Here is a 22,191-nt window from a genome sequence, read left to right as displayed (position 1 = left end):
CAATAATATCTATTGAGGTATTTGCCGGTGATAGAGATTTTTTTTCTTGCAATTTGCCCCATACATGAAAGGGTTTCTGCTGGCAATAACGGTACCATCGCAGTCATATCTGTCCTGTTATCACCATCAGGATGGATTCAAATAATTTACTAAATGCTTTATTCTTTGAATAGAACTTTCTTCAATAACTGAATGTTTTAACAGTTTTTTTTTATAAATATATTATGGTGTAATCAGAGTGGACATGACTGAAGGACAAAGGATGTAACTATTACTTTAGTAAGTACAAGCCCACCCTCCAGCTTCTTCCCCATCAAAGCATTGCTGCGCACGCAGTGCCCTGTCTGTGCAGGACATCACACAGTAATCTGCACTGCCCCACCAGAATCAGGACAGTTGGTATAACACTGACAGTCCCTGCTACCGTTTCTTGCAGCTTCTACCTTCTGCTGTTGGTATATCAATCCCAGTTGTTGCTTGCCCAGGACCTGGAATGTTGGATAAATATCATTCACCTCCTGGAAAGCTGAGCAGAGAATCAACACTCCTCCCTACCCCCAAACATGAAATCAATAGCCACCATATGTAATAGTTACTGTATGCCTCATTCCCCTCAACCAGCCCAGACATTAAATGAATATCTCTCATAATAAGCCAAGCCATTACATTAGCCCCACGTTTACTATAGAGAGCCTAGTGTACATTGCTTCTTGTGAATGTTATGTCAAGGTGTCCGTGTGGTCCCCCTTATATGGATTATGTAGAAGAAGAAGATTTTAGATTTATTAAGGGAACAACACTGGACTCAAAATGATAGGGGCAATAATGACTGACAGAATTAATATTCGGCCATGTTAATTATGAATGCTATCCTAATGAAGCACAATGAATTGCTTATATAAATGAGTCACAATCAATTAGAGAACACCTCTAGTTTTCTCTACCCCCCCCTTTTCAACGTTAAATCAATAGCCCCCATTTTTTATCCCCCCCTCCCCAAATAAAGTGATATAATTAATGTTGAATGCCTAATGCTTACTTCCCACCCCCCAACAAGCATTTACATTATATGAATTATGTGTAGAACAGACCACCGTCCCCTCAAACAGGCCAGGGGCCAGGATTTAAATTAAAACATATAACATAATCCAAAACATGCATTCAAAGTTCCTACAATATATTAATAGCCTGCCCAGCCCCACATTACACTAATAGCCCTTGCATTTAATAATCAACCAGTATATAACACTGATATAGCCCCCTGCATCCCTATGTTTCTAAAATGGCACATACAGTAGCATAAATATTCCCGTATGCTGTTGTGAAGGCCATTCTGAACCATCGGGTTACTCAGACCTTCGATAATCGAGTGATCCTAGTCTGATGCTGCTTATTTGTACTGTAACACGCCCGGATTAGGGGTCCCTCTCCTGGGGTAGATGGAATCCCTCTTCACACACACAGCAGCCGGAAAAATAGTACAACAGTCTGGGGTCTCGTACTAGCTGGTCGGTACCAGTCTTTATTGTGCAACATAAAAGGAAAACAAAACATAAAAATAAACGCTAGCCCATCTGGGCGCTAACTAGACAAGAGGTTTCCTCTCAAGAAATAGTGGGGCCTACTGCCTCCACCATCAACACAAGCGTATGCACAAGACTTACAGGTAGTTTCACCAAGTGTCTCTGAGCCAGCCAGTCTGCTTGCTCTCCCAGGTATGAGACACTAGCTTACAATCACACACAGCCTATATATCAGCCAGTTCCAGGTGCAGACCCTAATGAGCCTGCTAACAGGCCAAAAAGGTCAAAACCTGGAGTGGCCTGTGGATGGAGCCCTCCCTCTCCTCACATCCACACCCCCAGGTCCCAAACCGGATTTTCAAAAAGCCGACACTCAAATCTGCTTCACTGCAGACTTTCTCCTGGGGTTTTTTAGAACACATACAGTAGGTCAAAAACGTAGGACAAATGTATCTACCACTGACCACTTTACCAGTGTTCCTATCACATATCCCCCCCCCTCTTTGTTTCGACCTGTGGGGCGGAACAACTGAAGCTCCCAAGCAATGAATGCGTGACAACACGTCTGCATAGGCCAGCTGGCTTCCTGGCCTGTGTACTACCGAAAATGTAAAGGTTTGTAGTGCCAAGAACCATCTCGTTATTCTTGCGTTACTGTCCTTGTTTTCTGACATCCATTTCAGAGGCGCATGGTCAGTAATCAGTTTGAACTTTCTTCCCACCAAATAGTACCTGAGAGTCTCTAACACCCATTTTGTGGCCAAAGCTTCCTTCTCCACTGTGGCATAGTTTCTCTCATGTATATTCAATTTCCTGCTTAGGTAAAAAATAGGGTGTTCCTCACCCTCTTTGCTTTGGGACAGGTTGGGTACATAAGGCCATTTTTAATTCTTGGAAAGCTTTCTCCACTTCTGGACCCCAATCCACCATGATTTTTTGTTTGCCCTTGGCAAGGTCAGTAAGTGGGACCGCAATGGTGGCAAAACTGGGTATGAACCTCCTATAGTATCCAGTGATTCCTAAGAAGGCTCTCACCTGCTTCTTATTGAGGGGTCGTGGCCAGTTCTGTATTGCCTCAATCTTATTGAGCTGTGGTTTTATCAAACCTCTGCCAATGGTGTATCCCAGATATTTTACTTCCTCCATCCCTAGACAACACTTTTTCGGGTTGGCTGTCAAACCTGCCTTAAAGATGGAGTCAAACACTGCTTGTACTCTGGGTAAGTGAGACTGCCAATCAGGACTATGTATGACCACATCATTCAGATAAGCCGCAGCATATCGTCTGTGGGGTCTTAGAATCCCATCCATCATTCTTTGAAAGGAAACAGACGCCCCTTGTAGCCCAAAGGGCAACATCTTGTAATGAAACAACCCTTCTGGTGCACAAAAAGCTGTTTTTTTTTTGGCGTTTTCGGTTAATGGCACTTGCCAATACCCTTTGGTTAGGTCCAGAGTGGTTAAATATCTTGCTGTCCCCAGCCTTTCAATTAGTTCATCCACCCTTGACATCGGGTAGGCATCAAATTTTGAAACACTGTTCAGCTTTCGGAAGTCATTACAAAAACGCACACTCCCATCGGGCTTTGGAATCAGCACAATGGGACTTGACCACTCACTATGTGATTCTTCAATTACCCCCAATTCTAACATTTTTTTAATTTCCTTTGACACAGACTCTCTTTGGGCTTCGGGCAACCTATAGGGCTTTAGGTTAACATTAACCCCCAGGTCAGTGACTATGTCATGTTTGATGACCGTGGTTTTTTCTGGTAGGTCAGAACACAGTACCCTATTTCGGATCAAAAATTCCTTGACCTCCTTCTGTTGACTGGTTGACAGTGTTTTTGCCACTGTCACTTTGGGCACCACGGGTCCTGGGTTTACTGGAGGGGCTTGGATGGCTGACAGTGCTGCTCTATCCTTCCAGGGTTTTATCAGGTTCACATGATATATCTGTTCTGGTGTTCTTTTCCCCGGCTGGTAAACTTTATAGTTGACCTGTCCCACTTTTTCTAAGATCTCAAAGGGCTCTTGCCACCTAGCCAACAGTTTACTTTCTACCGTGGGAACCAATGCCAACACTCTGTCCCCAGGAGCAAAGTTTCTTAACCGTGCATTGCGGTTATATACCCTCTGCTGTGCTAGTTGGGCCTGTTCCAAGTGCTCCTTAACTATCGGCACTATAGTCGCAATTCTCTCTTGCATCTGGGAAACATGTTCAATCACTGTTTTATAAGGACTGGACTGCCCTTCCCACGTCTCCTTGGCAACATCTAGTAACCCTCTTGGATGCCTCCCATATAACAAATCGAAATGTGAAAACCCGGTGGAGGATTGGCGAACCTCTTATGGCCAACAGCAGATAAGGCAACAAATAATCCCAATCTTTACCATCTTTGTAAACTACTTTCCTTAACATATGTTTTAAGGTTTTGTTAAACCTCTCGACCAAACCATCGGTTTGGGGGTTGATAAACAGAGGTCCTTAACTGGTTAATCTTAAACAGGCAGCACAACTCCTTCATAACTTTTGACATGAACGGTTTACCCTGGTCAGTTAATATCTCTTCAGGTATTCCCAACCTGCTAAAAACATGGACCAGCTCTCTAGCAATGGACTTAGTTGATGTATTGCGTAGCGATATCGCTTCCGGGTATCTGGTAGCGTAGTCCAGAATTACCAGAATATATTGATGTCTCCGGGCAGACTTCAACAAGGGTCCAACCAAGTCCATAGCTATTCTTTAAAATGGTACCTCTATAATTGGTAGTGGGACTAGAGCACTTTTGAAATGTGGTCTGGGAGCATGATACTGGCATTCAGGGCAGGAGGTGCAAAAGTCAGATACCTCTTTATGGATACCAGGCCAAAAAAACCTCTGCACAATTCGGTCAGTGGTTTTCTCTACTCCTAGGTGGCCTGCCGTTATATGACCATGGGCCAGATCTAACACCGTTCTCCTGTAAGCTTTGGGGACTATTAATTGTTCCACAATCTCCTCCCCTTTCTTAGTCATCTGATACAACAGATCCTGACATATTACCATGTGAGGATACGTCAAGGGACTATCGGGATCTATGGGTTTACCATTGACCACCTTGACATTATCCCTGGCTTTCACCAGAGTAGGGTCATTTAACTGCTCTACGGCAAAGACCTCTCTTCTGACCTCTAAATCCGGCAGACGATCAACGGGCTCTACAACACTTGGCGAGCCACCGTCACGCTCCGCATTCTCTAGTTCGCCAATCATACTAGAAAATGGGAACATCTCTGACTCTGCCACTACATCAGTCACCCTTTCAGACAAGGCAGGGTGATTTACCACTGTGCAAAACCGGCTTTCCCACAACTTCCAGAAGTGAGCAAAGTCTCTTCCCAATATCACATCATACATTAAGCCCGGTACCAAACCCACAGAGACTACCGCGGAACCACATGGCGTCTCAATACCGAGTATCCCCATGTATGCATGTCACACCAACAGTTTTTCCCTTATGCTTCAAAGGGTTCACCAGCTCAGTTCTCAAAAGTGTAACCAAGCTACCAGAGTCTAACAGAGCCTCTATTCGGTTGCCTTCCACGGTGAGTACACACGTGTTTATCGGTCTCAGCCTGCCGGTCAGCAGTACAGGCTGGCTGTGCAAAGAAAGAACCCCTGCGGCTGATAGAAGCAGTATCACATTACATGGGCTCAGAGGTAAGTGAACAATTAGCTGCTATATGGCCAAAGCCACCACATCGGAAACATTGAGTCACATTAATGTCTAGTCTTTTGCGTGGTAGGAACCTTCCTGGCCTGACAGGCCTGTCTTCATGTTCCCCACCCTCAGTCTTAGGCACATTCCACCGTCCAGCACCCTTCTTCACAGGAACAGTCTTAAAATTGTTGAGGGAAGTTCACTGGTGCACCATCGGGGCACAGTGGGGCACACTCATCAGCTCCTCAGCCGCCACGTACCTCTCCACCAGTTCGACTAACTGGTCTGCGGACTTAGGGTCGGCATGGCTCACCCACTTGCGCAAGGATGAAGGTAGATCGCAGATACCGGTCCATCACGACTCGTTCAACGATTTGTGGTCCTGTCAGCGTCTCGGGCTGTAGCCACTTGGTGGATAGATGGACGAGGTTGTGCATCTGTGAGCGTGAAGGTCTGTCCATTTTGAACTCCCAGCGGTGGACTCTTGGGGCACTAACAAAGGTGGTGACTCCCAAGCGAGTTAGGATCTCCCCTTTTAATTTCACATGGTCCTTAGCATCGGCCAGACATAAATCGTAATAGGCCTTTTGTGGCTCCCCAGACAGGAAAGGTGCCAACAGACTTGCCCATTGCTCCTTGGGCCAACTCTCCCTTTCGGCTGTTCTCTCAACTGTGGTGAGATATGCCTCCACATCATCGCCCGAAGTCATCTTTTGTAGGAAGTGACTGGCTCGTATAGAGTGAGTGGTGGTGGAAGGACCAGTAGTAGTATCTCCAGGCCAGGTGACCAGGTGCTGTACCACCTCCTTAATAGCCTGGCGGGTGTCCATGAGGGTGACTTGTTGCTGCCTCCAAGGCCATCAGTTGTACCTTGGTAGCTTTCTGCTGAGCCGGATAGCTTCCTGCTGTATTTTATTAGTCTCCTGCTGAGCTGCAGTAGCCTGAAGCAGGGCTTTTACAACGTCCTCCATTTTACCTCCAGGGATTCAATAATCACTTGTCTGCCCCTTTAAATTTTAAAGGACAAATTTTCCTTGCTGCACTTTTCAGTGTGTGCGTGCCTGCATTCTCCACCAATTGTAACACGACCGGATTAGGGGTCCCTCTCCTGGGTAGATGGGCTCCCTCTTCACACACACAGCAGCTGGAAAAAAGTACACCAGTCTGGGGTCTCGTACTAGCTGGTTGGTACCAGTCTTTATTGTGCAACATAAAAGGAAAACAAAACATAAAAATAAACGCTAGCTCATCTGGGCACTAACTAGACAATAGGTTCCCTCTCTAAAGAAATAGTGGGGCCTACTGCCTCCACCATCAACACAAGCGTATGCACAAGACTTACAGGTAGTTTCACCAAGTGTCTCTGAGCCAGCCAGTCTGCTTGCTCTCCCAGGTATGAGACACTAGCTTACAATCACACACAGCCTATATATCAGCCAGTTCCAGGTGCAGACCCTAATGAGCCTGCCAACAGGCCCAAAAGGCCAAAACCTGGAGTGGCCTGTGGATGGAGCCCTCCCTCTCCTCACATCCACATCCCCAGGTCCCAAACCGGCTTTTCAAAAAGCCGACACTCAAATCTGCTTCACTGCAGACTTTTAGAACACATAGGTCAAAAACCTAGGACAAATGTATCTACCACTGACCACTTTACCAGTGTTCCTATCACAGTACACAATAGCACGGGTTTGCATATCTGGCGGCGGGCGTCTCTTTGCAAATCCCAGCGACTGTGGCATTTGCATATACAAATTCGCTGGCGCAATGGGATTTGCGTTCATCTCTGTAACAGGCCCTTAGCCGCTGTGCGCAGTATTACTCACAGCAGCATTTAGAACATGTTAGATCTCCCCACAACACAGCCACTAATAATAGACTGGTAACGTCACATTAAATGCTCTCAGCTCGCCACTTCTAAATTTACACTTCTGTCTATATGTATGTATGTATGTAAATGTATGTGTGGCATTCATTCAATGGATAACATTCATTCACTCATGAATTAAAAAAAATTTATGCCTTTAGTATGTCATTCTGAAAGAGCAATAAATGTACGTGGAATATAAGTCATTCATTTGAACTATGTATCACCAGTCAGGGGAATTTGGAGCCTGGGTGGGGAATATGTAAAGCAGAATGTGTCTGTCAGGTGTTACCATGGCGATACGACGTCTGTATTTACTCGGGATGGTATAAGAAAGTATGAGCATACAGTTACTTATTGTCATCATATTATCTGGGCAGCTCTCTGGGGATCAGATTTGGAGAGGCCCCAGGCTTAACCAATATACAGCACGACCCTTGTTCCAGTGTAGCGGACACATTATTTTACCTCTGTTTGGTTCTTTATATAGTTTTGTCAATTCAAGTATTTATTTTTTTTTATTTATTTTTTTTGCAGCTGGAATCTTCAGAAGTACCTGTCGCCTACTGACAAGCGGCCATTTTTTGGTCTGAACTAATATTCCTGGCAGGACAGCCTGCCAATCACATGGGAACAGGTCATGTCTCTGGTTCCTATAGAAATGGAGGTCTGCACTGTAAGCTCACAAAATGGCTACCCCTCCACTCCATGCGAAGTCGGTAAGTAATGTATGCTCCACTCCACACATTGCGCACAATTCTATTAAACGCGAAGTGAATAGCGCCGGGAATGAGCTCCCGAAGCTAGTCAATCCATCGCGATGTTAGGTCGGGGAAGGCTCGTTCTCGCGTCTTAAACAGGGTGTTTGGGCGCGAGAACGGGCATTCTCCGACTAAACTTCCCGGTGCGATGCTGTTTTCACGGCGCTAAGGTCAGTAAACAGCATCACACCTGGACTTTTGTCGGACTTCTGCTCACACTCCAGGAGCGATGCGAGAAGAAATCCTAGTCGGGCTTAACAGCGCATATGAATTGAATAGCTCCGGGAGCTGATTCCCGGCGCTATTCATTCCGCGTTGAACAGAATCGAGCCCATTGTAGGAGACGGGTGTTCTTTAAAATGTACTTGTCATTTATACATAAATGACCTAGCAGTTTATCGTCTTATTTGTCCTAAGCAACCATATTATCCATTATAACTAAAACACGGTCACGGAAGTTTATGCTAAAAGAGGTGAAAGCTTTTATTAAGAACATGGTGACTCAGAAAAGTACAAAGCATCAAACAGCTCTAGCCTGCAATTACTTTACCATTTAGGGGGTGACTGTCCACCCCCGGAGCACTTGTGTTGAGGAGAACCCATCACTTCTCTCCTTGGCTCCCACACGGCTTATGGCCGCTGGCTGACGAGCTTTGCTGCCTGCAGTACTTTGTCAGGAAGAAGTTAAACGCAAACAGCATAATACAATAATACAGTAACTTGGTGGTGGGCAACTTGAATAATCCAAGAGGCAAAATCACCTCCCACACATTGCTTATATGACCTCCTAAATCACCACACGACTAAGCAGCCAGCAACTGAAACATTGGACCTTATTCAGAGTCGGTCGCGAGCGCTGAGCGCTCGCAACCGACTCGATGTTGGTCCACAGGGCATGCGCACGACGGAGACGGCTCCGTCGTGCGCATGCGCGAGCCCCCGCTAACGACGGATCACCCGTCGTTAGCGGGCTCGAAGCAGACGGAGCGAGCTGTCGATGTTGATTGACAGCTCGCTCCGTTTGCTGGGCAGGAGGGGGCGTGCCCGGCCAAACGGAGGCGTTCCTTTCGGAACGCTTGCCGTTTTGTGGGCGTCCCCACTGACATCATCAGTGATGTCAGTGGGGAGCTTCCTGCTCAAACAGAGCAGGAAGCTTCCTGGGGCTTAAGGTTGACGAGACCCTACCCAAGGGTCTCGTCGTAAGCTCCGATGGTCGCGATGGTCTTGACCATCGCGACCATCTCCCTTAGCGGTCGTTAGAGCTGTGGGTGTTAACCCACAGCCTAACGACCGACATGGAGGCAGCCGTTCAGGATGCAAGTGGCCGCCCTGTTTCTGAGCGACCGCTTGCATCCTACGACCGCCTCTGAATGAGGCCCATTATCGCTAACACCGCCAACTAGTCCAGGACAAGTAATGCTGAATAAATCCCCTCGCGCCTATGCAGCTCTCACTCATACTTCTGGGGCTGCTACAGAGTAAGTACTTTGCAATCTTGAGCTAAAGCGCCCTGCGCATGCCCAGGACTGTGCACCCATGCACCCATGCAATGTTTCTGTCACTTACGCTTGTGCCTGGAGAGTCGGGATGGGAGTGTTCTAATGTAGTCCAAGGGCTTGATTCAGAAATGAGTGCAAAGCCGATATTTTTTGCAGATTGAGCGATTGTCTGCAAATGCGCACGTGTGCGAAAGTCGTACTGTGCGCCTGCAGAGATTGCATTGCGATTACTCTCGTACATAGGAACCACTCGCAAGGTGAGTAACAGGCAGTACGAGTTTGAGGGTGGTAACTGGGGGGGGGAGTATGCGCTGCATTGGCGGTGTTTATGTTATCTTATTGATGTATAATACTGCATTTGTGGCACATGAAATAAACGCTTTACAACATGTATAGAAGGTGGACGTATTTGTCTGTGTCATGCAGTTCAGATCCGGGCAGGGGGGAGGGGGGGGCACTTCTGTGCCGGGATAAGGGGAGTGCATTATAGGGGACTATTTCCGTTACTTACGCTCATTTTGCAGCAACCTCTGCATCAGACCTTTTGTGGTTATGAGAACATAACCTGTGAATTCACTAGGCACTAGTGACAAGGGGGGCTTATTTGTCAAAGGGCATTAAGCCATATTACTGGCAAATATATCATAGACCTAAAACAATGAACATAAATAATGCTGTAGCTGTACCTTTCCCTCGATTGATAAATACCCCAGAGGAGAGGCTTAACTGCTGGAAGCAACGAAAGCCTCTGGGCGCCAGGTGTGGGCAGGGCCGGATTGAGGGCCACATGGGCCTGGAGCTGAAAATGATCAAGGGCCTATTATGAAAATCAGAGGAGGTATGACCATTGCTGCATGGGTGTGGCCAGTGCCATGTGGGAGTGACCATTGCTGCATGGGTGTGGCCAGTGCCATGTGGGAGTGACCATTACTGTGTAGGTGTGGCCAGTGCCATGTGGGAGTGACCATTACTGTGTAGGTATGGTCAGTGCCATGTGGGAGTGACCATTACTGTGTAGGTATGGTCAGTGCCATGTTGAAGTGACCATTACTGTGTAGGTGTGGCCAGTGCCATGTGGGAGTGTACATACCCTACACTATCATCCCCTATGTCTCCCTAAATATGTAAAAGAAAAAAAAAAGCTTCATTTTGTGAGGTAACTAGAAATATGATTTTACTACTTATGATTTATGGCTGACCATGTGGACAGTAGATGGCCAGTCAACATCATGCTGTCATGATGATGGGCCTATTTTTATGTGGAGGCCTGGAGCTGTAGCTCCATCCGCCCCATTGTTAATCTGGCCCTGGGTGTGGGGGGTGCTGGCAGGGGCTCAGAAGGGGAGGAGGAATGCTGACATTCCTGTAGTTCTGTGCCATACGCTGCCTGTTAAGTTGGGAATGAAGTTCTGCAGAGGTGACAGTCTGTTGAGACAGGTGATTAGGGGGAGAGCGCTGGATGATCTTCCCCATAGATGATCTTCAGCAATTGCCCCAAAGTGTCTCATCCCCTAGTTCCGAGAAGATTGATAGAGCATTTTGTGGTGGGTTAAATGCAGGTACTCCCACTTCTTGGTGATCTTTAAGGTTTAGCATACGTACAGTATGATCCATGAAGAATAAACTTCAGCAGCTGTTACCATCTAAATTCTTAATATTCATTTAATTTTCATTTTATTTATGGATTATGTGATTTCTCTTAGGGTGCACACACACCAGAATGATATCGGCACAATTTGGCCGATTTGGCCAAATAGGAATGATAAATCGGGCATAACGTGCAGTGTGTATGCCCGATTTGTGCGCTCCCGCGGTCGCATTTGAGATTGTGTGATTGGTCGTCCTGCACGGCCAATCACACGATATTGCATGTGAGGCTGTGCATATTAATGAAGGACGGAACAGTGATCGTTCCGTCCTTCATTAAATCTTTTAAGTGTGTACTGGCAGTCATGCGATGTCCAGGGTGAAAGCAAATCTCTCTGGATATCGGCACGATTGCCGGTCGTTTAGGTGTGTACCTGTCACGACCAGGGTTTCACGGCATGCCGGCCGGCAGGTATTACCTGTGAGGACGCTATGGCGAGGGGCGTCTGGCAGTGGCGCTGGTATCTGGCGGGGTGCATTGGCTGCGCATAGTCCTGTGCGGGCATACTGTCACTCTGGTCTGGTTAGGCCTGGTGGTGCTTCTGTTCCGCTCTGGCATCGGTGCCGCCATCTTGCCTCTGGTCATGTGACCTAGTCACCCTATCCTGGTGTGTCACATGCTCTCTCTGGCCTGTCACAGTACAGCACTGGGTATTTAAGGGAGTGCCGAGCTTCCTCTCATTTCCAGTGCAACGTGTTTGTCAGCGAGAGCTGAGAGAGAGAGTCCCTGTGCTCATTCACCTGTCTGTTGGGATTATTACCGAGCCTGCTTCACCCTGCCTGTTCCAGCCCTGTTGGCTCCTGTCTCCTCCTTTGCCTCTCCCTTGCCTGAGTACCTGTGTCAGCTGTTACCCTACACCTTGCCTCCACTTGCAGTTTCCCTGGACATTATTTCTCAGCCTGCAATTCATTTCAGCCCGCCATTCACTTCAGCCTGCAACTCACTTCAGCCTGCCATTCACTTCAGCCTGCCATTCACTTCAGCCTGCTATTCACTTCAGCCTGCCATTCACTTCAGCCTGCAACTCATTTCAGCCTGCCATTCACTTCAGCCTGCAACTCATTTCAGCCTGCAACTAATTTCAGCCTCACAAAACCTGGAATACTGGACTACCTTCTGTTATCACTACCTGGACTTTCTCCCATTGCCTCACTACAGTTCCCATGTGCACTTTAGTGCTAAACCCGGACTTTCTGTTTTGCCACATTCATGTCTGTTAAGCCACTCATTAAACACTCCACGTTTATTTTTAAATCTGCTTCTGTGTCTGCTCCTTTTACCACCCTGGGCCCACAACAAAACCAGAACCTCAGTTTGCACTGGCCCCACGAAACAGGAGTCTGGAGTAGATTTATTTTGGTGCATTGCAGACCGCTTGGAAAAACCTGGAAGCTATGCAACATCAAATGGCTCAGTTTCTAAAAGAAATGTCCAAACGACAGGATAATCTGCAAACCTCCTTGTCTACCTCTAATGTAACTATAGTTACCTCTACTACTCCGCCTGATAACACCAGTTACAGGGCATCCCCTCGACTACACCTTCCTATGCCAAGTAAATTTGACGGCAACCCCAAGCTCTGCCGCGGATTCCTGAATCAGTGCGTTAAGCCACTCATTAAAAACTCCACGTTATTTTTAAATCTGCTTCAGTGTCTTCTCCTTTTACCACCCCGGACCCACAACAAAACCAGAACCTCACAGTACCCACTCTTAGGCAGAGTGCTACTCATAGGGTGGTGCCTCCGACTGAAGGTGACTGCCGGTTCTGCCCTAGGAGGGAGGATTGTGAGTTAGCGGCAGCGTCTGAGATTTAAAAATGGCTTCTTTCAATCCTGGTGAATGGTAAATGAACGGGGAGAGGTCCGGACTGTGGCAGTTTGTATCTTGAGTACTCACTTTGAGCTGTTTAAGCACTCACCCTTGAATATCCTTTTGGGATGTGTAACGTTCAGACCTATTGCTAAGTGGTATCGTTTCAAATGATTGGTTGATGTGTACAGAAGAATGGACACAAAATGTTGTGAGATAATAGTTTACTGGTCTCAGTAGACAGCAACAGTAAACAGAATATCGGTGCTTGTACAGAGAAATGTAGTAGCCTACTGAGACCAGTAAACTATTATCTTGCAACATTTTGTGTCCATTCTTCTTTACACATTAACCAATCATTTGAAACGATACCACTTAGGTCTGAGCGCTACACAATTTTCTAGTATACCCAGTGGGGACGGGTATCTCCAATCGTGTGGGCAGCCCTTACCTTAGCTATACAAGCAGAATTATACATTTATAGCAGCCTGAAGAAACAAAACCTATTGTAGTCATTTCTGTAATAATTTATGAAAAATCAAATTCTAATAGTCACTAAAAGGTAAAACTACCTGCATCCTCACTGGACTACAGAAAGTGACAATTCTTTTACATTTGCCTGAACACCTGGCAGGCAATGATCTGTAGCATCTTTGTCATAAAAAAAAACCTGTTTTGCATATGTAGAAAGTGTTATGCCATCATTTTATTCATTGTACGAGTTTCTGCGATGCTGAGCAAGACACATTCTAACGGGCTGAGGCCATAGCAGCTCACCTCATATCTGGCAGGGATCTGAAAGGGGATATTGCTGGCAGAGGTGACGACTACGCCATGACGGCATTGCTGGTTAAAAAAAAAGGATAAACTGGTTTCCCCATTCCCCTTAAAGGGAGAAGTTAAAGAAATATTCCGGGATGGTTTTTGCTTTGCTGGGCCTAAGGTTGCTATGGGCAACAACCCCACTTCTGAAAACCCGCACTTCAGCTATAGCCTCATATTTTCATACAACATATTCGTCAAGTGAATTTAGATTTCTGGATTCTCCAAACTCAGCCCCAGAGGAAAGCATGAAAATTGTAATTAGTTAGAACATTTTGGGCCCTTTAAAATATGGGGAGCCCAAAGCAGTTGCCTGGGTGCCTAAAGCTAGGTACATACTGTACGCTATATATCATTCCGACACGGATCAGAACGATATATCGTACACATCGTATAGTGTGTACGCCCAATCCACATCGTCCCATTTGCTGTTGTGCACAGCAGATGGGACAGTGCACTAAATGGCGCGGTGCTGTTACATACAGCATGTAACGATATATTGCACCGTCGTATGCCGTATCGTGCAGTGTACACAGCGCCCGCAATGTGTTGTTACATTGCATCGCTGGGTTGCACCGTCGTATGGTGTGTGTACCCAGCCTAAACCCTGGCCTGTGAATATTACCACCAAATGATGCTGCAGAGTGCAGTACTCATACTGGTAATGAAGTCATGTGAGTGCCCTCTTAAATATTATCATTTTATTTTCAACTTTCAATCAATTGTGAACTTGCGCGTTAGGTGCATCTGGGCAAATAACAGGAATAACAGGAAGGTGCTTATATTGTAGTAAGTATAATCCCAGAACTCGGCATATAAATGGTAAGTATTATGTGTACTTCAATCTAAAATCAGTAGGCTTATCTGAACCAATGAAGCTTGTAGTATAATCCTCTTTCAGGACTTCTTGTACACCACATTTGATGTCAACCAAATCCAAGTCCTTTGGAAGACTGTCTGCTGCTGTTTGTACTGAAATGGCAGGATCTCACAATGGTGCAGGTTTATTCTAGGTGAGGACGAACAGGATCATCCAATGTGTTTCGTCTGAAAACAAACCTCCTCAGGGATATATACACATATACTATATAATTGCTTGTGTGTGTTACATTCCGGACACTTAAAACCACTTTCTTAACTCTCCGGCACCTGTCCAGGCTAGCGCTGAGATCCGCTCGTACTGTGCATCACTTCAGGATAGCACAGAGGTCCATTCACGCTGCACATCGCTCGGGGCTGGTGCTGAGGTCTGTCTGTGCTGCTCCTGCCCCGTCCGCTCAGTGTCCTGTCACTGAGCATGGAGATGGCTCTGCGCAGCCCATTGCTCACAGCGTGTCAACCCAGCATGATGACACACAGGTTGCACGCCAGAGTTCCCTCCTAAACAACAGTATGGGCGTGGCCATGTTGGACTCTGGCCCTGATTCAGAGCCGGTCGCTATTAGCGCTCGCTCGTTCAGAAAAAGGGGGTGGCTATTCAAATGAACCATTCGCTCTTTGCGGTCTGTTGCCGCCTCTATGTCTGAACGAGCGAACAAAACATGCGGTCGTTTTTTTGATAAAAACGCCCCCTGGCCGCTCGCATCATACGTCATGTCCGCTATTTATTAGATTAATCGAGTACATCGACCAGTGTATGAACTGCTCGCTATTCTTGTGGTTGGTTTTTCCTACCACAAATTTGCGAGCAGTTCTGACTATAAAATAACCCAGTGACGTGGTCAGTGACGCTGCTGTATTAATTATGCACACCCATAAAACGCCCGTTTTGACCTTTAAGCACGCCTGCGTTCTGATCTCCACTCCCCGTTTTCAAGCACCTTCCCCTGTTACCACCCACATACGCCTCCTCCTGTCACTCATATTAGCAGGCATTCGCTATTTAGCGAACAAACAATTTTCGGCCGCACTAACTGGTTCGCGCATGAGTATTACGATCCGTACGCATGCGCAGTTGGGCAAACATCGCTCGGAACGAACGAGCGGCCGCTTACGAGCGTCTCTGCATCAGGCCCTCTGTCAACTACTCTTCCTCCAATTAGAGCACTGCTCCCAGACCAGCTGATCACAGCATCCAATCCCTGGGGATCATCCCCTATAAATTCCATTTCCAGACTGGCCTCTGTTGCCAGTACAACGTCGCTTCTTGCTGAAGTTACAGCTCAGTGCTGAGCTCCCAGGTGCTCTGTATCTGAACGGTCCCAGTCCATTATATCCAGTTCCTATATCTGGTAAACAAGTCTCCTATACCATCTTGCACACCAGTCTGATTTTTTTAACACTGAGACTTGTTGTTACAGCCGCCATCTGTTCCAGACTATCCCTTCAATCATTGGATTCATAATAATTAAGTTCTTCAATCCATCAACATCGGTTCCGACCGATCAAGTTCATCAATCCATCAACATTGGACTTATATCAATTAGTTCTTCAATTCTTCAATATCGGTCTCAAACCGATCCAGCTCTCAATCCAGCATCCTTGGTCCCAATCCGATTCTGCCCATTCATCCTATATTATATATCCAGTTCCATTCCAACCTGCTGTTCAATAAAGACATTCTATTCTTGTCCTCGCCTTCGGGCCTATCATCCATTGCCGTATCTCTACCTCCTCATATCAATACACGAGGAGGTCCTGACTCAAGCCACCTAAATTCCTTCACGTCTCTCTAAACTCCTCTTCAGCCTCCCACGCCTATTCAAACCCTCAGGCATGACAGTATGTCTTCTAATAGAAGAATAATGCCTGTATTCTGAAAGATACTGAGGGGAGGCAAGAAAGAGCTGGACGTGACTGGATTACGCCATTAGCGACATAAAGTGGGTGGGACAATGTGTATGATTATGCTAATTGCCCCTGTCCACTCAAGGTTCCCTGATGTGGCTTGATGACATGCTTTCCATTCCAACAGCACTTCCCTGCTCACCTTGCAGACAGGTAAGGTCCTTGTGGTGGAGTTGCCTGCTCTCAGGTGTCTCCTAGACTAGGGATGGCCATTGGAAGGGGTTCAATGAATTGTTGCGGTGTTCCTTGCGATGGCATGTAGCCTGTTAACCATTCCATGGTTTAACCACCGATGGTATACTAGTGCGCATGTGCCGTTGCCAGCTGAAGTTCATGCTTGCGCAAATCTCTGCTACGGATACTCTTTCATGGCGTAAGCAGCAGGAGTGATGTCAGCAGCCATCAGAACAGCCATTGGACCCAAATTTCCCCGCGGAGAGTACATGGAACAGGTGCTAAACTGACACGGGAGGGTAACTGTTGGCAAAATATTTATTATGTTCCTGAAAAAAATTCACTTCTAGAGACGACCCCACCTCGGCTGTCCCTCCGGGCCTTGATAAGAGTGCCGGGACGCATCCCGCCCATCACATCAGTGCTCCTCTCCTCTTCCACAGACACTGCAGTTTGTTTTTAGAGCTAATGAATCAGCAAGGAAGGAATTGATTCAACAGAAACGCTAATTACTATCTTCGCTGTCCCTGAAAATACAACATTACCCCCCACCCCCCCTTTAATTTGTGTGAGCCCCTCACACCCACAGTCTTTCTGCTTTCCCTTTTCTTGGCAACAACTCCAGGGAGGGGGCTGACAGAGGAGAGAAGGGGGCAGTCTTGGTAGGATGGTCCATGTACCAACCACATATAGTTCTTATAGATGGACTGGATATGTGTGTGAGCCTTTATCCAGCAGCAGCAGCAGGGAGGAGAGCGGAGAAGAGCGCAGTCTGTACTGTGTGCTGTGTAACTCTAGCTCCTGACTCAGCTGCTATCCTCAGACTGCAGCTCACCTCTGCATTGCCCCTTCCTGCACCAGCATCTGGAGCCTGCAGGGACATCATCTAAACTTCTGTCCCCGACCTCATCCCGGACACAGACTCTGTCCCCCACAGCCGGGACAGCCAAAAGTGAGTGACGCCATCCTGCACCTTTACCTTGCAGCTATTCTTATAGCCACAACAAACTACTGCTTATCTGATAAGTCCTATATATAATGTGTATGTATATATGTGTGTGTATACAATATATATATGTATATATATATATTTTGCACACACAGTTTATATATATATATATATATATATATATATATAGTATATGTGTGTATATACAATTATTAACCCTTTGTGGCGCCAGGGGTTCTACCATCCTGCATGAAGACTGTTGGGGGTTAAATCAGAATTACAGAGTAATTGTTGGCAGCAATTTGTGATAATGTGACTACCTTCTGACTGGTATAAATTCAGTGTATCAAACCTACTGGACAGACTCTTGATGCTTCAAGTTTGTGCGATAGATGGATAGACAGACAGACAGACTGATTCATAGATGATAGATAGATGATATATAGAGATAGATGTGTGTGTTCCAGCTGAGACAGTTTAGTATGAGTTTTGGGGAGACAATACTGTGACAGGCATAGTGTAACCTCAATCACTTTACATAACTGCAGTTTCCGCAGAGGAGAATTGCTTGGGAACGTCAGATGAGACCAGGGGGACAGCAAGCCCCTGTTAATGCCATTGAGTTCTTTAAAGATGGAATTGATTGCTGCAATAAACATGGTTTTTTTTTTTTTTCAATGCGCCTGATCACTGGATTTATTCATTCAGAAACTTTGCTGCATTAAAGACAGCAGCAGCAGTTCTATCATGCCCAGGAACACTGACATGTCCCGCAAGGATGTTGCTGGCTTATAGTGAGTTGATGTTGCTGGTTCCTATTAATTTAGATTGAGTTCTCCTTTGTACTGGATTATCGCCATAGTAGCAGTCTGCAATGTAAGTAAGTGAGTGCAGTTTTAAAGCAGACACCTATTAAATACATGGGGGAGATTTATCAATGCTTGGAGAGAGATAAGGTTGAGAGAGATAAAGTACAAACCAATCAGCTTCTGTGATTCTTGAAACACAGCCTGTAAAATGACAGTTCGAAACTGATTGGTACTTTATCTCTCTCCAAGCTTTGATACATCTCCCCAATACTTACCTACTATCCCATAATGTTAGTGGTACTCACAAATGATGGGGATTACTCTGGATAGAGGAGGCCATTTCCCCATAAGGTACTGCCTGGAAGGCGGGCAGGTATATACTGTGATGACGCAAATTGCATTGTGAAGCCACATCCCCTGCAGTCTGTAGCCAATTAGATCATCAGAATTCTAGCAGCAGTACAGAGCATATGAGGAGATCCGTGGCAGTGGGCCTGATTCACAGATGGACAAAATGCCAATGTTTATGCTGTTGAGCGATTATCGTACTATGCACAGCGCTTGCGTCAAGCCTCATTATCGTTGTCTCGCGCAGAGAGGATATATTCGCAGTCAGGGACCGTTTGTGGGCAGCAATGGGGGGGGTGACTCAAATGCAGGCGTGTCATGACCATTTTTGGGGCTTGCGTCTGCAATCCCGTGTGTAGTAAAAATGGTTCTGGCGTCTCCGTTCCACGCCCATTCTGCACGACCATAGGGCTAGCCAGAAGACTAATTGGCAACTCATTTGTGACCGATGCTGCGTCTTTGTATGCTTGGATTTGTAACGCCACCAGTGGGCGTCTCAATACAAATCCCAGTGGCTGCCACATTTGCATATTATTATTATTATGTATCTTTTGTGAAGAAATATAATCATACCAATATTTCCTGATGAGCTCTAACAAAGGTGAAACAGTCTCTCTTAACACTGGCCTGTGTCATGCTGTAAAAATGTCACTGTCACATCAGAGGTCTGCTTTCCTGCATAGGAATATCATATATGCATACCGATACCTGCAGTAAACTTACAGTGGAGCATTTTTTTTTTTTTAGACATATATATATATTTTTGAATGGCGTTAGTGAATTAGTAAGGTGAGGTTGTCTCTCAGGAAGCTCAGGCAGGAAGCATGGCATTATCCCAGTGCCAGAACAAACAGGACAGAATGTGAGGAATAGCAGTGGTGAATTATAATGGGGGCTCGCGTCTGGTGTGTGCGAGCAATGTAAATGCACCATGTGACTGTGCAATCTAATGTATGTGAGAGTGCAGTTATTTGTCTCAATGCTACATAGCAAACATCATTTTATAGTGATTGTGTGGTGATCAGGGTTACACACGTCATTGGGCCTGATTCAGAGATGGACACTAATGCGATCGCAGCAGCAATTTCGTATGGAACGCAGCAGCGAAAATAGGCGAATGGTCCCAAAGATCGCCTGAGCATAGGGACGCCTACTGCTGCCTTCTTGTCTGCGCACGACGTTGCTTACCTGCGGAAATATCGGTAACATCAACGAACATTGAGCGGCCATCTTGCCTTGCTACAGGTCTGACCAGCTACAGACTCTGCAGCTCTCCTGACATGCAGGGGTCTCTCATGCTGCGTATGTAATCGCAATGGCTAATTTATGCACGTCCAGGAAATGGCGTTCATACGGAAAGACACACACGCCTGTGTTTTTCTGACACCCCCCTGTCACCACCCCCAAATGTTGACAACCCGTCACTCACTTTGCGATGGATTACTCAGGATTTAATACGTGCATCGCCAGAGGAGGCGCGTGACCCGTCTAGCTGTTTCTTTTTTCAATCGAGGCAATTGGCAAAAACTTTAATTTCCTGGGTAAAACATTTTCCCTTTCTTTATTCCCTTACTTTCAACACATTCACGCTAAAGGTGCGTGCGTACACACTAGACGATGTGCTCACGATTCGATATCGTGAGCGATTTCCCTTCAACTCTCCCCGGCACTCCAGGACACTACATGGTGCTAAAAAGTGTCCAATCTTACCAACGATCTATCGTGCGTCCTTAACGATTTCCAGTGCGTCGTGTACGAGATTGGCAGATCTTGCCTGCTGTAGGCTAGATCTGAAGATGCGATGTTCGACCCGCGGGTACGCACATCGGCATAGTGAGTGGACACTCACGATTTGGACATATTTTACACAATTTTTCGTTCCCATGCATCGAAATCCTGCGAACCGTGCAAAATATCGTCTAAGGTGTACGCACCTTAAGGAGCCAATCCAATTAGCCGCTAATCCATCGCGGCTACGAGACAGCACGGCAACAGACATGATTACAACAGCCTGAACTTGCTCATAACTGTTTGCAGCCCCGTAGGGCTGCATGCAAAAATTAGCAAATTCGGACTGAGAGCGGGCCGCGAGGGAAGCGAGATGCGTACCATTGCCTGCGTTCTAACAACTCGCACCCTTCACAGCTAATTGGATTGACCCCTAAATGTTTAAACTTCTGCCACCAATTTATACGATGTGTACAATGCTAATAACTCTAGTGCCTTTATCTTCAATCACCTCCCTCTTCTGATTTGTGTGTCTGCCAGTTACTCCATCTGTTCTCTATTATCAATATGGCAACCACAACTTTCCTGTACTCTACCCTGGCTTTATTATCAAGCAATGTTTCCATAGGTAAATTACAACGTTCTGGACTTTTTTTTTTATCAAAGTCAATCCACATGAATGAGAACTCTAAGGGGGAAATGTATCAAACACTTTAAAGAGTGGGTAAGTGTCCCATAGCAACCAATCAGCTTCTAGTTAGCATTATCAAGTACATTCTATACAATGATAGGTAGCAGCTAATTGGTTCCTATGGGTAACTTCTCCACCCTTTATAAAGTTTGATGATACATCTCCCCCTAAATGCAAAACATTTTGCACCTGCCTTGAACAATCATGCAAAGGGGGAAGGGTGGGGTTGAAAACTGAAAACACCCTCTCAAAATTACCCACCAGCTCACTGGCATTGATTGCTACAAATGAGGCTCCCCTTCCCCTACAGTCGATAACAGGCTTTTCCCCACACTGGCTTGTGATTGGCCAGCGGTGAAGGGGGGTCTCAAGGATCATTTCAGCTGTAATGAATGGGAGGATTGATGAAAAAAAATATGTAATAGCTGGAGATTGATGACAGCTGGGATAAAGCTTCCCAGTTACTGTTTCTATCTATCTATCTATCTATCTATCTATCTATCTATCTATCTATCTATTTATCTATCTATCTATCATCATATATATTTTAATCATGCCAGCTCATTGGATGACAGTTGTGTCAATAATGATTCATTCATATGTTTATGTAGGTCATCAGCGATACCAACTGAAACGATGCTGTATAATGACACTTCTCATACGTAATCTATATTTAATACATTGAATCCTAGAGTTTGTATTCTCAATAATAAATGTCCAATATAGGTCAGATCAAGCGGGATATTCCATGCAATGTGGGCTTGGATGCAGCTGGAAAAAAACTATTCCTACTATTATGGCGCTACAAATAGATGAAACAAGCGGCCAAACCTAAATGGGAATATGCCCCATCCCTGGATCTATAAAACTAATACCCAAAAAGAAGAGTTAATAAACTCCGGCGGTTGTTCCATGTACAGCTCTTCATCCATCTCACTGTACAGAAAATACATTTTGGCGTCTGGGTGATGCACTTGTGTTACTTTGTTGTCTGGTCTTTGTTAAATACGTTATCACTTTAGCAAATGTTTTATTCTGGACCAACTTCAACCAATTAGGGTTATTGATTACA

General features: G+C 45.9%; 1 protein-coding gene across 3 annotated transcripts in view; it reads left to right on the top strand.

The window, feature by feature from the left end:
* The first annotated feature begins 17,336 nt into the window (after window positions 1–17,336).
* The window catches only part of BCAN (brevican), a 72,066-nt gene continuing 67,211 nt past the window's right edge, over window positions 17,337–22,191 (top strand). For all 3 annotated transcript variants that reach the window (XM_088449659.1, XM_088449660.1, XM_088449658.1), the window contains exon 1: window positions 17,337–17,546. The gene's annotated coding sequence lies outside the window, so the exon portion shown is untranslated. The remainder of the gene's footprint in view (window positions 17,547–22,191) is intronic.

Source organism: Taudactylus pleione, unplaced genomic scaffold (genome assembly GCF_031769625.1).
Source record: "Taudactylus pleione unplaced genomic scaffold, aTauple2 ptg000490l, whole genome shotgun sequence".
NCBI lineage: Eukaryota > Metazoa > Chordata > Amphibia > Anura > Myobatrachidae > Taudactylus > Taudactylus pleione.
Note: the sequence above shows the minus strand (reverse complement) of the source record. Positions and strands in the feature narration are given on the sequence as shown.